We start from the raw sequence: 13,850 nt of genomic DNA, 5'->3' as shown, positions 1-13,850 counted from the left end.
AAAATTCCTATCTACGCTAGCAGGAAACTTGCCTGAGTAAGAGACTCCAAGATTTGGTCCAAACTTTTACATTACATTTCATGTACAAATATCTCATCTTGCAAATGCTCTTTGTTTTGAATAAGTTCTGCAGGTCACAAGTTCACCTGCAGGAATTGTGACTTCTCTAGGCCTTAGAAACTGCATTTCCATACAAAGACAACACTTAAGCCAAACCAAGCCAACCACCCCCTTAAAATTGCCAAGAAACAGAAAAACTATGACTGACTCACTTGAGTGACACTTCATGGGAACAACTTTCAAGACTTTCATGGAGCAGTAGGCACCTATGTGACACTTAAACCTCTAAAAAACCACTCAATTATTTCTTTTCAATTCCTATTCCTCTACGTAAAACCCATTCTGTCAAACAACCTCCCTGCTAGGGAGGTTGAAAAATCCCTGACCCATAGCTTAAAATAACTGCGGAAAACGCTTATATGTTATTTTGAAAGAAAAGGTAGAAGTTGAGTTAAGCTCCCAGCTCTGCCCTGGGCTTGGTCAACTACTTTCTTTCATAAATTGGCTTGACTTTTCACTTCATTTATTCTCTCTGTTGTTTGTATTGAGTTCAGTTTTAAATTATGCCCTTCATCTGTTCTCTCTGTTGGATTCCTTCTTTAAGAAATCCATACACAATTGCTACTTAGCCCACAATTACAGCTAGGGTCATGTTTAATAAAGAGTAACAAGTTTATTCCTTTGGTTTTTCCTTTACCAAAACCACCTTTACCACCAAGAGCCCCCCAATTTCCATTTCTAATTAGCCAATTTTTTAGGAAAGCACAAAGCCAAACACTAATACCTGTTTTCTCAGGTAAATGGCCCTATTCGCATCTAGTTCTTGCTTTGAGCTAAAGGTTTAGGCGCAGGCCAAGCTCTCTTCTAATTGCACAGAATGTTTAAGCCCTTTCTTATTTTGTTGGGACCGAAGTTGAATTACATTGATCATATTCTTTAAATGCTTTATTGGCTGAAGATGGTTAAAACTCTGACTCAAGGCATCAGTGCCATACACTACGATGCAAAGCTCCAGGGCATAGGTTTTGTCACTCACTGCCTGCATTAACTTGAGTAAGTCATTAAAACTTCTCCAAACTAAATTCCACCATCCATTGACAGCTCTGTCAAGCCACTAACTTCTGCAGATTTAGGGAAAAACCAAGCATAATTTAGGCTTTTCTTTAAAATATTTTTCTACCATAAGGTAGGGACTTGACTGAGCTGCCAGCGTTTTGGAGGTTTGACAGACAAGTTCAGGCCACAGAGAGGGCACTCATTTTTACAAACACAGCTGGGCTTCTTCCTAAACTGCACTCCTTTTGATCTCAGTGCAAACCAAGGCTCTCACACACCTCCGAGTGGGAATCCAAGTCTCACTGTTGCAATTTTGAGGAACTCATGAACACTTTGCAGCAATGACACTTTCAGTAGTATCCTCACCCAGCTTTGGCAGCTGGTGTAGGACTAGAGCCAATGCAGACAAAATGAACAACTGAATAAATCAGCAGAGAGATAACATTGGGGAAAAAACACCTATTTTATAGATTCTATGGATCTAATCCCTGCAGTGCACTAGAAGGCTCCACTGAGGAACAAAATTATACACGACACCTGCCTGATGGTTCAGTTTGTCAAGAACTTGTTGGGTTCCAGCCAAATATGCTTGATCCTTTGCAAATGATCTCATTTAAGATGAACTCCCTTATCTTTTCTCACCTTTCATCTTCACCCAATGGACATTACTGCTCTGTGCTAAGACCTCTTGGCTGCTAACAGCTATAGGACTTTTATTTCTTTCTCTTTGCCAACACAGTGGCTCTCAGAGGAAGTGGCTTCTTCCTTCCCCCATTTCCCCTTCTCCTGTACCCAAGAAGTAATAAGACATAAGAGAAACTACATGTAAAACTTCCCAGAAGGAAGCAAAGCAAGCCTTGTGAAAGCTTAGGACTGTTTCTTGAAAGCACAGGTGTACAGAGATAGCTGTGTCTAGGGGACACTAATGAGAATGGGATCCCTTGGCAGTTACTGTCAGTACCCAAATGATGACATACATTAAAAAAAAGGAAAAAAAAAAAGAATGAAAGAAATAAGAAAATAGATAACATGGCTCTATGCTGTAGCAATCCTTCCCTCCATGGCCAATTTAGCCCATTGGACTCAGGGGTGACCCAGCACATCTTCTTCACTGACAAGGTGTCATCTGTATCATAGAGAGCAGCCTGAGGGCAGAGATTAAGACACTGAGTCGCTGGCTGCTTGTGGCTGCTGCCAGAGCATCCTCTCTCTCAATTTGTGCCAATTTTTCTTCTAATAACCTAACTACCATTCCATCATTTCAGCAAGCTGACAGGGCCACTCCTGAGGAGCTAGAGATTGTTTTAATATCCCTGCTGCTTCAGCAGGAGCACCAGAAAAACCTAGTAGATGCCCTCTTGGTCTTTCCCATTCATATCTTTAATTACTGCAGGACTGCAAAAAGTGAACTGCCCACTCAGGACAGAGAGGTAGCCTTCAGAAAAAAAATGTCTGAATCAAAACAGACTCTCTTAAATTCATCACTGTTAAGAGCTTTGGCATTAATCCACATTCATTTCCATTAATGATCCCAGTGTCAAGTCAGGTGCTGAAAAACAGCTGTTAACGGGGACCAAACGGATTTACATGACACCTGTTTGCCAAATCTGTTTTTAACCCCACCCAGAACATTCCTACTGTTCTTTTTTGGTTAATTCATATTGCAACCCTCACCCTATTATTGTGGTTTTACCATTTTGCTGGGGATTTGCCTTTTTTATGTTCCATGGTATATGATATTTGAATTCCCCCTAAGAGCCAACAGAACAAGAATATGGTAATAAACATGTTCCAAGTGTAATGACAACTAAATCCAACCCAGTGCAGAGGTATTTACAGGCACCACAGTTTTACAGCAATAAAGCATTTACATCTGAGCTGTGGCATCACTGCCAGGATATCACACAAACTGACAAAAGGGACAACACCCTTTGAAGGCGTCTGACTGCTGTCAAGAGAGACAGGCAAGCATCACCTTAATGTACTCCAAAGATCATAATTGCTGGTTTACGAGCAAATTTCGTCTGGAAGGACCCAAAAGAGCTTTATAAACTCATTGTTTAGAGAGGAATGACTTCATCGTAAGGTGACAGACGGCAGCTGTTTAATGACATGGAGCATTATCGCACAACAATTTCAGCCAGGAAGGGTAGAACAATACTGTACCCAATTGAAAACTGCAGGGGGTTGCAATTTATAGACACAGAAGGTAATTACCTACATTGGATTTTGGCCAGCAAAATAAGGGCCAGAACCTCTGACAAACAGAAAAAGAAGCTGTACAACATTTTAAAGCTGTAAATGGCCAGGTCTCTGTGTTTTGGCGGGGGAAAAATGTCATCTCTAGATGCCTTCTAGCCCATCAGCATTTTCGCAGCTCAAAAGCAGCTCAAAGGAAAGATGATGTTTCAAAAACCATTAACTGCTTCTGCTGTAGTGTGTTGTAGTTTTTGGCAAAACTATTAGACTCTAATAACACTTATAATTATTATTAAGTAACGCATATCCTAAACAGCAATTGCTAAATGAGCCTGACATCATGCCCAATGGAAAAAAACCTCGTATGGCAGAATGTTCAGTTCTACATAGGCAGTAAAGTCTACAAAATAATTATCTCCAGGCTTCCCTGCACCCATCAGCAGGGCTAACAACGGAGCAGCTGTAAGACTTGCAATCCATCTTACAGGCCCATAAAGACCTTAACAAAGAGATGAGCAATTCTTCATCCACCCAGCAGAGAGCAACCGCACTTGCACTCTCACACACAGATGAATTACATGAAAATCCTGATGGCTCTTAATACCTGACATACAATGCTCAGAATTCATTCTTCTTGGTAGCTAATAATACTCAAGTGCTTGTGTAAGCACTCAGTGGTAAATGCAAAGATGTTTTTCCTTGTGTTGCCTCTGCATTGGCAGAAATTATCTCTAAAAGTGTCATTTTTCTTAAGACAATGAGTTACTTTTTACTTTACCTGATAATTTAAAATCCACAGAAATTTTTCTGGTGAAATCAGAGACTTCTTGTAGCTCAGCTTTACCAACTCTCTCCATATAGTAGATCATACAAACCACTGCTAGTACAGGGAATAGTTGTTTTCTGATTAATTCCAAATTTAGTACATGTAATCAGTTTAATGCCTCAGTTGCAAATTTTAGGTAAGGTAAGAAGATATTTTATCCCAGAGAAAAAAAATATTTGAAAATATGGAGGGGGAAAAAAATCCTACCTTCAAAATGTTTTGATGGGTAATAAATTTGGGCTGGGAAGAAGGAGCAGCAGAGGGAAGTTGCCTTTCAAGCAGATAGGTCAGACTGCATGATACTAAGGGCAATATGAATTGGAAAATGTACTGAACAAAATGCAGACTAGAGAAACATCAGAAGAGAGCTGATCCCACCTGAGATAAAACTTGTTATTTCTCAGAGGTATAGATGCAGATTCCTCACCAGTATCACAGAAAGAAATCAAGGATACAAAAGGAAATCATAGTAAGAGCTACATTAAAATGCAGTTCTCTTTTCAGCTGGAGGTGCACGTTGGAGCACATACACTCCTTTGTGCTTTAAGGCTTCTTGCCTTCCTAAAATTAGCCCTCAGAGTTCTGCTCACCAAAGTTAAATATTCACCTCCAGAGGGGGGTGGTTCTTCAGGTGTTCAGCCTCTGCGTTCCTGCACCACTTCTATTACAAACCAGTTTGATTTAAGGCATGGGCTTCAACTTAAACCGTGGATACCCCTTGTGTACATGTTTAAACCTACCAAAAGATGTCATTCTAATGTTGTGCTGTGGGTAATGCTTCCTGGAACCATGGAGTCAAGCTTTGCAAAAGCTATGTACATCTGCTACATCTGCTTCAAACACATGCAAATACATCTTAAAAAAAAAGAAAAAAAAAAGTCCTACATGTTTCAGATGATCTCAACTCTTGCTGCTGCTGTATGGACCATTTTTTATTTTTTATTAAACAAAATATTTTTTAGAATAGTCAGTTGTAGTTAATGATGTACATGTACTGTGAGTGGAGCAACTCATACAAGTTAAAATACATGTAATCAATAGTGAAAGAGTGGAGAAGAGAAAGCAAACAGGGAGGGGAAGTGGTTTGTTTTTTTTAGAGTCTTCTATTTTGGAAACCAATTAAATATCACTGCTAGTTCATCCAATAGTGGAAGCAAACAATTAAACACGCCATCTATACAAATCTGAACTGGGCAGCATCTTTTTGTTTATGCTGATAAAACCTACAGTGACCTATTTTCAGTATCTTTAAGGATTTGCCTACAGTAGCCTAGAGATTTTACTCAACTGAAACTAGCAGTTAAAAGTTAGTTAGTAGAAGCCCAACAGCCAGTGACAGATGCCTGCCCTTCAATGGCTGAAGATAGTCAAAGCCACCCCACCCTGACTGCTTTAAATCCATTTCCCCTCTTATTCAAGTACAGACGAGAATCACAAATTTCTGGGATACATGCGAAGAATGACTGAAAAGAAGTCCTTGAAGATATGAACTAAGACCCTGTGTAAGCCCCAAGCCTTGTTCTTCCAAGCTGCCCTAGACTTTGGGATATAATTAGTTCAAGGTTTGATGAGGTCTGCTAAACAATAATGTTCCGCAACATACAGCTCAGCTTAGGCAAGCACCCAATAATTCATTTTTGCTTTCTGGGCAGAATTTGTTCTCTACATTAAATGCTTAAACAAGATTGGGACTGTCTTCATCAGGTGTAAGATAGGTGCATTTCTAAGAAAAGTCCCAGGAGAGAAGACAGAGAATCACAGAATGGTTTGGGTTGGAAGGGACCTTAAAGACCATCCATTCCAACTCCCCTGCCATGGGCTGGGGAGCCTTTAACTAGACCAGGTTGCTCTAAGCTCCATCCTTGTCTTGAACACCTTCAGGGATGGGGCAGACACAGCCTCTCTGGGCAAACTGTGCCAGTGCCTCAACACTCTCACAATAAAGGATTCATTCCTTATACCTAACTAAACCTGCCCTCTTCCAGCTTAAGGTCATTTGCCCTTGTTCTATCACTATACGCTCCACGAAAGTTCAACAAACACTAAGTCGTGTGTTTTTATGATTTTTTTTTCATGATTTTTAAATGTCTGTTTTCTGTTGACCAGCATCTGCACATCTCATTTTGAGCTGGGATGTTAAGTAATAACAAAGGCTTCTAATTCATAATTTTTCTGTGTCTAAACTATCCTCTGTTATGGCAACTACTGCAACTTACTGCTACACTCTTGTTGTGCTCCTCAGTAACTATTTTGCTAGTAATGTCTTTGGGGCATTATGATCCGTGCTCTGCCTTAAAGGGACTCTAGTTGAAAAGGAACTTTTTCTCTCTGTATCACTGGAAGCTGGACAGTAACATGAGAGCAAGCTTGTGAGCCTGAAATATTACATTATAGTTTTGGAGCACAGATTGGTGCACATGAAGTTGAACCTGGAGTAGCTGACTGCTCAGTAGTAATGGTGTGGATTATTAATGCCTTGCCTAGCTGATTACACACATTTGCAATGAAGCACACTTCTTTCAGTGTGGCAGGAAACATTTATCGGTATTATTTTTTTTTAAAGCACAACGGTATTTGATTATACCCAAATGCTTATGTATTTGTGACATGTCAACAACTGAATTAGAATAGTACCAAGCTTTTAAAATTCAGGACATGTAGGACCATCTGTTTTCTTGTCAACAACCTCAGTCGCTCTCTCCCCATTTCAAACACTTACTGCTCCAAATTTACAAAGTTGTTACTCAATTCCCTTCTTCCTTTGCCCTCCAAAAACTTCAAAGACAGCAATGAAGGCTTCAAATTTTTTTTCTTTTACTTCATAATTACTGACATGACTATTTCAGCAAGTTTTCTATCCAGGCTGCCAATTATCAGCAAGTTCTTATAAGGTTTGCAAGGTCTTATCTAGTTTATGGCAAACTCTGTCCTGGAGCTGAGATGGAGAGCATGGGAAAGGTGTTCTCCAAACATTTGTTTTGAAATGCAGCCATTTCTATGTGCTAAAATCAACCAATTATTGCAAGAAGTAATTTACAATCCAGAGTTTTTCAAGACTGGCACCCACATGTGTACGTACACATATGCTCAGGTCTGGTCCCAGCTGAGCTCCACAAAGTGCAGGGAATCATTTTCATGGGTCCAAAAGCCCAAAGAGAAGAGGCCAAGAGCTCATGCCTGACATGGCTGCTTTACCTAAACAGCATCCTTAAAATAGGAATGGAAGATCACAGCCAAGGGTGCAGCCAATTTTGTTTAGCCAGTTTTGGTTAGATCTCAAATAGACCATTAGAGGAAGCTGTGACATTCAGTTTTCTTACTTAAAACAAAAAATCCTATCAAGCTCAGCTATGCTCTCCCCTTCTACAAATCTGACTATAAGAGAAGATCTTTGTCCAATATGCGATGCAATTGTGATTTCAACAAGTTAAGCATCATTGTAGCAAAATCCCCCTCAGCTGATTCCTTTTTTAAAACCATTTCTTCATTTTTTTGACACCACATCTGGCATATAGAATACAGATGATCATTTGTTTATATATCTGTCTAAATACCTTTTGCAAACACAGCCAGATGGAGCCTTTCAAAATCAAATTAATTTCAGATTAATTCACTCTGGACCCACTCCAGTTTCATGACTCTTTGCTTTGAGGCACCATCTAAATTGATTTAGAGTCACGAACTTAAGAGAGCTCAAGTCCTTAGGTACAGAAAAAGAGATCCTTCTTCCATACTGAAAGAGTTAGCAAATCAAAAGAGTCCATGATCCTAAGCTTAGGCTCCTAAAACAACCTCCACCAAATCAACATAAGAATGCCTTAGTTTATATACTACCAAATTCATATATAAAAATCTTCATATTTCATTCCAAAAAAATCACTTTAGAATTTACATCTTCAATGTCTCCCTTGCTGAGTCCAATAAAATTTATTGCTCTAATTAAAAAGCAAAATAAAAAAAGCGTTGCTCTAAACCTTGCAATAAGCAGTAGTCATGGAAAGATAGGAGACAGGTAATAAAAATCTCCACTGCAAGGGATTTATCTAAGGAACTATAAACAAATGTAGCCTGCAAACACTGTGGGCTTGCATACTGTCAATCCTCTGTGGATGCCTTTATTATCTCACTTGTTTCAATTGCAATTTGGGTTTCCATGGAGATGTAACAGTCAACTCTGGAAAATTATAAGATAAATGTCAGGCAGTGATAACGGTGTTAATGAAGCTTCATTGACAAGCAGAACTATGCTTCAAATAATAGGCATATTTCTATTAGCATATGTATAACCTGTCCAGAAAAAGAGAGGAAAAAAATCCTAACAACAGGGAAAGACAATATTAAAAAATTAAAATGAAATTCTGTATATAGATGATACAAGACACACAATGAAACATTGCATCCATGTGAAAGCATGAATCCCTAACAAACAGAAGAGATGTGGATTCAAAATTTAATTCCCCAATTCCTCTTGAAATTTTTGCACTCAGCTACCAGGCTGAAAAGGCACTTTGCTGACACATGCAGCCACATTCCTGCATGGTGTGACTCTTGTTCCCTTGCAGCGCGGGGCTGGAAGGATCTGCTTCACCAGGCCCTTTGAAGCTGCGGTTTCATAATGCGCAAATACAGCTGCAGCGGGCTGTTAGAAAGATGCCGACCTCAGTGGAAACACGAATAGCGCACACACCAGCACGGCCCCCAGAGCTCTCGGGTGTCGTTCGTGCTCAGATCGGGGTGGCTGCTCCACCACATCTTGATACATGATGAGTTTAACGTGATACTGCCAAGGCAACAGCCGTGAGTGCTTCACGTGACAGCACGGTGTGGTCTTGACCTGCTCCTGTGTTAATCAAGCCTGTAAAAGCTGGAGGAGCTGCCAGTCATCTGTGAGGGGCTGTAGCCAACTTTTGTCTTCCCACAGATGGAATGGTTTTGGTGAACTGGAGGTCAAAGGGGTGACAAAGAGGATTTCTGCAGAACAGAGGGAAATGAAGCTCATCCTGCTTTGCTTCAATGAGTCAAGCTCTTCATTTGGCTGGGGTGGACTTCAACCCTGACAGGGGAAGGGGAAAGAATTTGGCTACATCTGTACTTGAGGGTTCATTTTGGCAGTTTATCAGAAGCCAGGAGTAGGGAAGGAGTGGACCAATCCTACCCAGAGAAAAACATGGAAATTTTCGTAGGTGGGTAAAATAAGTTAAGGTTTTCACTGCCTATTCATGAGGCAATATTGCCTCTGTCTGGACAATCAAGAGGTGCTAGAGGTTGGTACAATCTCTTCTCATCCCACTATTTGGCCTTGGAAATTTTATTCCCTTGCCTGCCTGTGTAACTCTTTCAGGTAGTGTCAATCCTTGCATCTCCTCCTCTGTCTTTGAAAACAAGGTTCTGGTATTAGAAGAGTATTAGAGGGGCTACAGATTAAATGATGAAATGGAAAACCAGGATCAGGCTTGGTTCAGCAGCAGAGGAAGGTGAAATCTTAAACATACAAGCAAACAAAGAAGAATATCTTTATCCCTCCAAAGGCTTGATGCTAAAGTATGCGGGCAGGGAAAATTTCGGGAATTGTGGGAAAACAAATGTTACTGGGAAATACAATGTTATGAAGCTGTAGCTCAACCAAATGTCTGCATGCAGGACAGGAAACAAACTGACTTTGTCATTTCAATGAAAAATATAGCTGGGGAGTGGGGTTGGGAGTTTTTTTGCTCTTCTTCCCCTCCTCTCCTCAAAACACCTCTGTTCCTCCTACTTTGTCTAAATTCTGTTTGTTTAGTAAATGCAAACAGGAATGTTGTATGGAAAACACTTCCCAGGTCTCCAGGGAGAAGTCATCCTTGTCCAGACAGGTTTTAGGGGGCAGAAAAGGGAGTTGAAAAAGTGCCCCGTCTTTTTTGCAGAGCAGACCTCAGCTCTGATCAGATTCCTGGACAACAACAAAATCAACAGAGATTTATTCCTTAAATTGTATTACAAGGAAGCTTAAAAAATTCCAAAAGTTTTCCTTCTTCTGATTCTTTTCTAACTGCTCCTCAATATAACAAATGAGAAAAATCTAAGTACCTCATTAGATTTCTACTAAAATATCAATAGTTAGAAAGTGATTTTCCCCAGTGAGTTTTCCACATACTTATAACTCACTCTAGTGCTTTTTAGAGGAGTGGGGAAATCTCTAAAACCTAATATTAGTGGTAGTTGGTTCTAAGTAGAAGGACAAGTATTCCTGCCAGCTTTGTGGAAGACAGAACACTGAATAAAACTTGAGTCTGGCTTCAGCTTCAGATGGGCAAAACATACACGCTCCTGCCAGGGTCAAATGGTGGCAGAACCAGGTCCCACCAGATGTGCAACCATGATTTGTAGATTAAAGAAAAGAAACTGGATGTGAAGGCAGAACACTGAGCAAATTTTTAAATGAAAAAAACCCCATGCGTGCCGAGTGGAACGCATTGTCCGCACTGCAAAACAGGCCAAGTTGTCTTAATTTCTCACTTATTGAAATCTCTAAATTCCATTACAATGTGTTTTCTAGCATCTACAAAGGATTCATTTTCCTTTGTATCTTGGATTACCAACAGTTTCACTTTTATGTCCAAAGAGAGACCTGCTATACAAAAGGTCAGTAGTAGCACTGGCAGACAAGTAGACAACAACAAGTCTGAGTTTTTAAAGTAAACCCTCATTATAGCTTCAGATTTTACTTAGCCCCTTACTTTTTCTCTATTACTGCAAATAAGATATTTTGCTCTGTCAGCTGTGCTGTTCTTTTGAAGTTCACAAGAAAATAAACAACTACACATAATTAGGGAAGGAGCAACTCGCCCTTTTAAGCATCATTCAAACAAACAAAATGAGAAAAACTGGTTTAAATTTTCCTAATAAACATACCCTGAAAAATCCTAACAAAAATACGCCCTAGCACACACACATGCACACACACTTCCCAAGTCATATGGCAGCCATTTATGGGGATGCTTCTGACTTCAAAGATCTCTTAATTGTGAGTTTGAAGGACACTCTGCAAATGCAGCATTAGGAAAACAAAAGAGGGGTGCCATTCGGAACTGTTTTGCCAAATGGAAAGGAAAATACAGCTTGAAAAGTTGTCAAAACCCCATGCTTTTAAGGTCATCATAAATAATTGCCATAGGAAAAATTTAAAATTATGAGATAACTTCTAAACGGTACTTTTTGGATATAATCTTACCCTAGCAGATATTTATTTGCTCTGGAGGTTTAATTCACAAGCAAAAATTAATCCAGGTCTTAGGGACTTGGTGACACTTGTACAGAAGAAATGGGAAAAAACCAGGAATACCATCCACATTATTTTGACCACCCCATAATTTACAAAGACTCTTAGCTCCCTCGTGCAAGAGAAAAGGTAGTTAACCAGTTGTGGATGTATTTTTAAGCTCCCTGTAACATACTTGACCTATGGAAACTTGGCCAGCTCAGGTTTGGCTGGCTGTCAGCAGCAGTGTGAAACACAGTGTGATTTATAGAAATCTCTGTCATCACACCACAGGGTTAATGTCTTCCCTTCTTTTTTCTCTTTCCCTCCTGCCCCTGAAAGTGGAAAACTCTTATTTGTGATGACAAGTCTTTGGAAAGCTGGAGGATTAGTAACGCCATGTGGTTCCCTAAGATCTCTAGCCCTTTTCCAACTGTTTTTCCATATAACTCTTCTCTATATGGTCATCAGCACCTTCTCTCAACAGATGGAAAAAGGGAAGAACCTGCCCCAGGGCAGGTGGAGGGACCAGGATGCTGGCAGTGGAAGAATACAGACTTGAAGCTCACATGTCTCAGCTGCCTGATACAAGAAACCAAGGGGAATCCAAGCATCAAATATGGGATTTTAATAATATGAGCATTTATTTTAATGATTTGAAGGGTGAACCTGCTGGGCTTGTCACTGTAAGTAAGAGATACAGAGAAAGAAATTATGAAGCCTGAATTTTCATTCTGACTGCCACCACTGGAGAGCTGTGGATTTGTGCTCATTCTGGTCTAAGGCAGGGAAGGATATCTGTGCCCTGTGCCCACACAATCACTCAGGATAGGCGGCCACCAGCTGGGCAGCAGGTCAGCTCTGAACACCGAGCTTCACTCGAGCAATTTCAAATTCTTTGAGAAGGATATTACTCACAGATTATTTTAAGGCACATCAGTTTTCTTGCTATAACCATCCTTCAGAGAAGACCAAATCTAAGGGAAGAACAAAGCTGGGAAGTGTGTCTAATGGTAAAGAGCAGCGAACTATGCAACAAAAAAACTGTTTCTCAGCCACACGCTTTCATAAGTCTTTTGTCTTTGCTGTGCTTATCTCCCTCACCTTCGAATTATGATCCCATCCCAACAAAGAATTCTAAAACACTCAGAGGAAACCACTACATAAATGCTGAACCATTATGTTATTAAAGAAAAAAACCAACTACCCTTTCATGATATATTTTTTTTTTAACTTGATGCAATTCTATTTTTTCTTTTAAAGGCAATGTTTGAATATTATGAAATACAGCAGAAGTACTTTCCAAAGCCACTATTATTATTTGGATTGCAAGAACATCTCTGAGGCCCCAAACAATGCTGCCTGCTTTTTAAGTAGACCTAATTTTATTAGTAAGCCCAGATGTTTTCCTACTACTTTCATGGGTTAGGAAACATGACACACTCACAGACTATTTTAATAGACAGTTAAGAAACAAAGGGGAGAAGGGGACACAGCAGATCTTAGTTCACTTAGCCTACAAAGTCAGGAATGTTTGATTTACTGGTTTCTACCAAGCATCTTCATACATGACTCAAGATCTTTAATGCTTCTTTAATTGTCTGTGCTTCCATCTTTCCATGATTGGGCTGACTATCAATACAGTTGGCTGAAACAGTTGCTGCTCTACTAAGAAGGTCAGAGAATCTGGGGGGTTTCCTGGACAGAATGGGAATGTATTCCCTGAAGTTTCAAGGTAGAAGAGAGTGCAAATCTAACGTGCCATCTCACGTCTCATTGCTCTACATTTTCTAGGCATTTATCCAGTAGATGCATTGCTATCCTTTCTTATTTAATTCAATGATGCATTCTTCCATAGAGTTGCACTAGGCTGACACATTAATTAAAACTACCTTGAAATATTAGCAGCTACATAGCATTTGATTGGTAGGAGAAAAATAGTTGGGTATGAAAATTAGTATTAGCTTTTACATAAAATAAATTATTATTCAATAAATTTTAATTGCCTGGGGCATTTTTATGAACAACGGGGATTAGCGAATATAATGCATACAATACATTGTATATGTAACAGACAGAATAATCAAGCCTGACAGAGTACTTTCGTTTGTTTCGAAGCACATGCACAGCTCACATGGAGAAGGAACAGATTACAAGGAGCTTCCCTGTAGCCACACGCAGCTGTAAAAGCTCAGAGTCAGCAATGGCAGTGCACTGACAGTTAAATCAAAACTATACATCCTTGAGGAGCCATTTCGTCTAAATCACAGCTTCTGATTCCTCATCTTATGTGGTCAGTGGGCCTGCATTTCTTAAAAATGGCAGCACTGGTGGAGGTAGGAGTGAGGCTTCAGGAGAGCTGTTTTTGTGAGCTCTGTTCCACGAGTGCAGCAGAAATGTACACAAAGCTTTACAAATGACCTCATTTTTACTAGGAAAGGACAGCTCAGCTCTGTTCTACATTTTCCTGAA

General features: G+C 39.9%; 1 protein-coding gene across 16 annotated transcripts in view; it reads right to left on the bottom strand.

The window, feature by feature from the left end:
• CELF2 (CUGBP Elav-like family member 2) overlaps nt 1-13,850 on the bottom strand; it is a 543,574-nt gene that overhangs the window by 131,697 nt on the left and 398,027 nt on the right. The gene's annotated exons all lie outside the window — the stretch shown is intronic.

This window comes from Anomalospiza imberbis, chromosome 5 (assembly GCF_031753505.1).
Source record: "Anomalospiza imberbis isolate Cuckoo-Finch-1a 21T00152 chromosome 5, ASM3175350v1, whole genome shotgun sequence".
Taxonomy (NCBI): Eukaryota; Metazoa; Chordata; class Aves; order Passeriformes; family Viduidae; genus Anomalospiza; species Anomalospiza imberbis.
The sequence above is the reverse complement of the archived record's forward strand: the minus strand, read 5'-3'. Positions and strand labels throughout refer to the sequence as shown.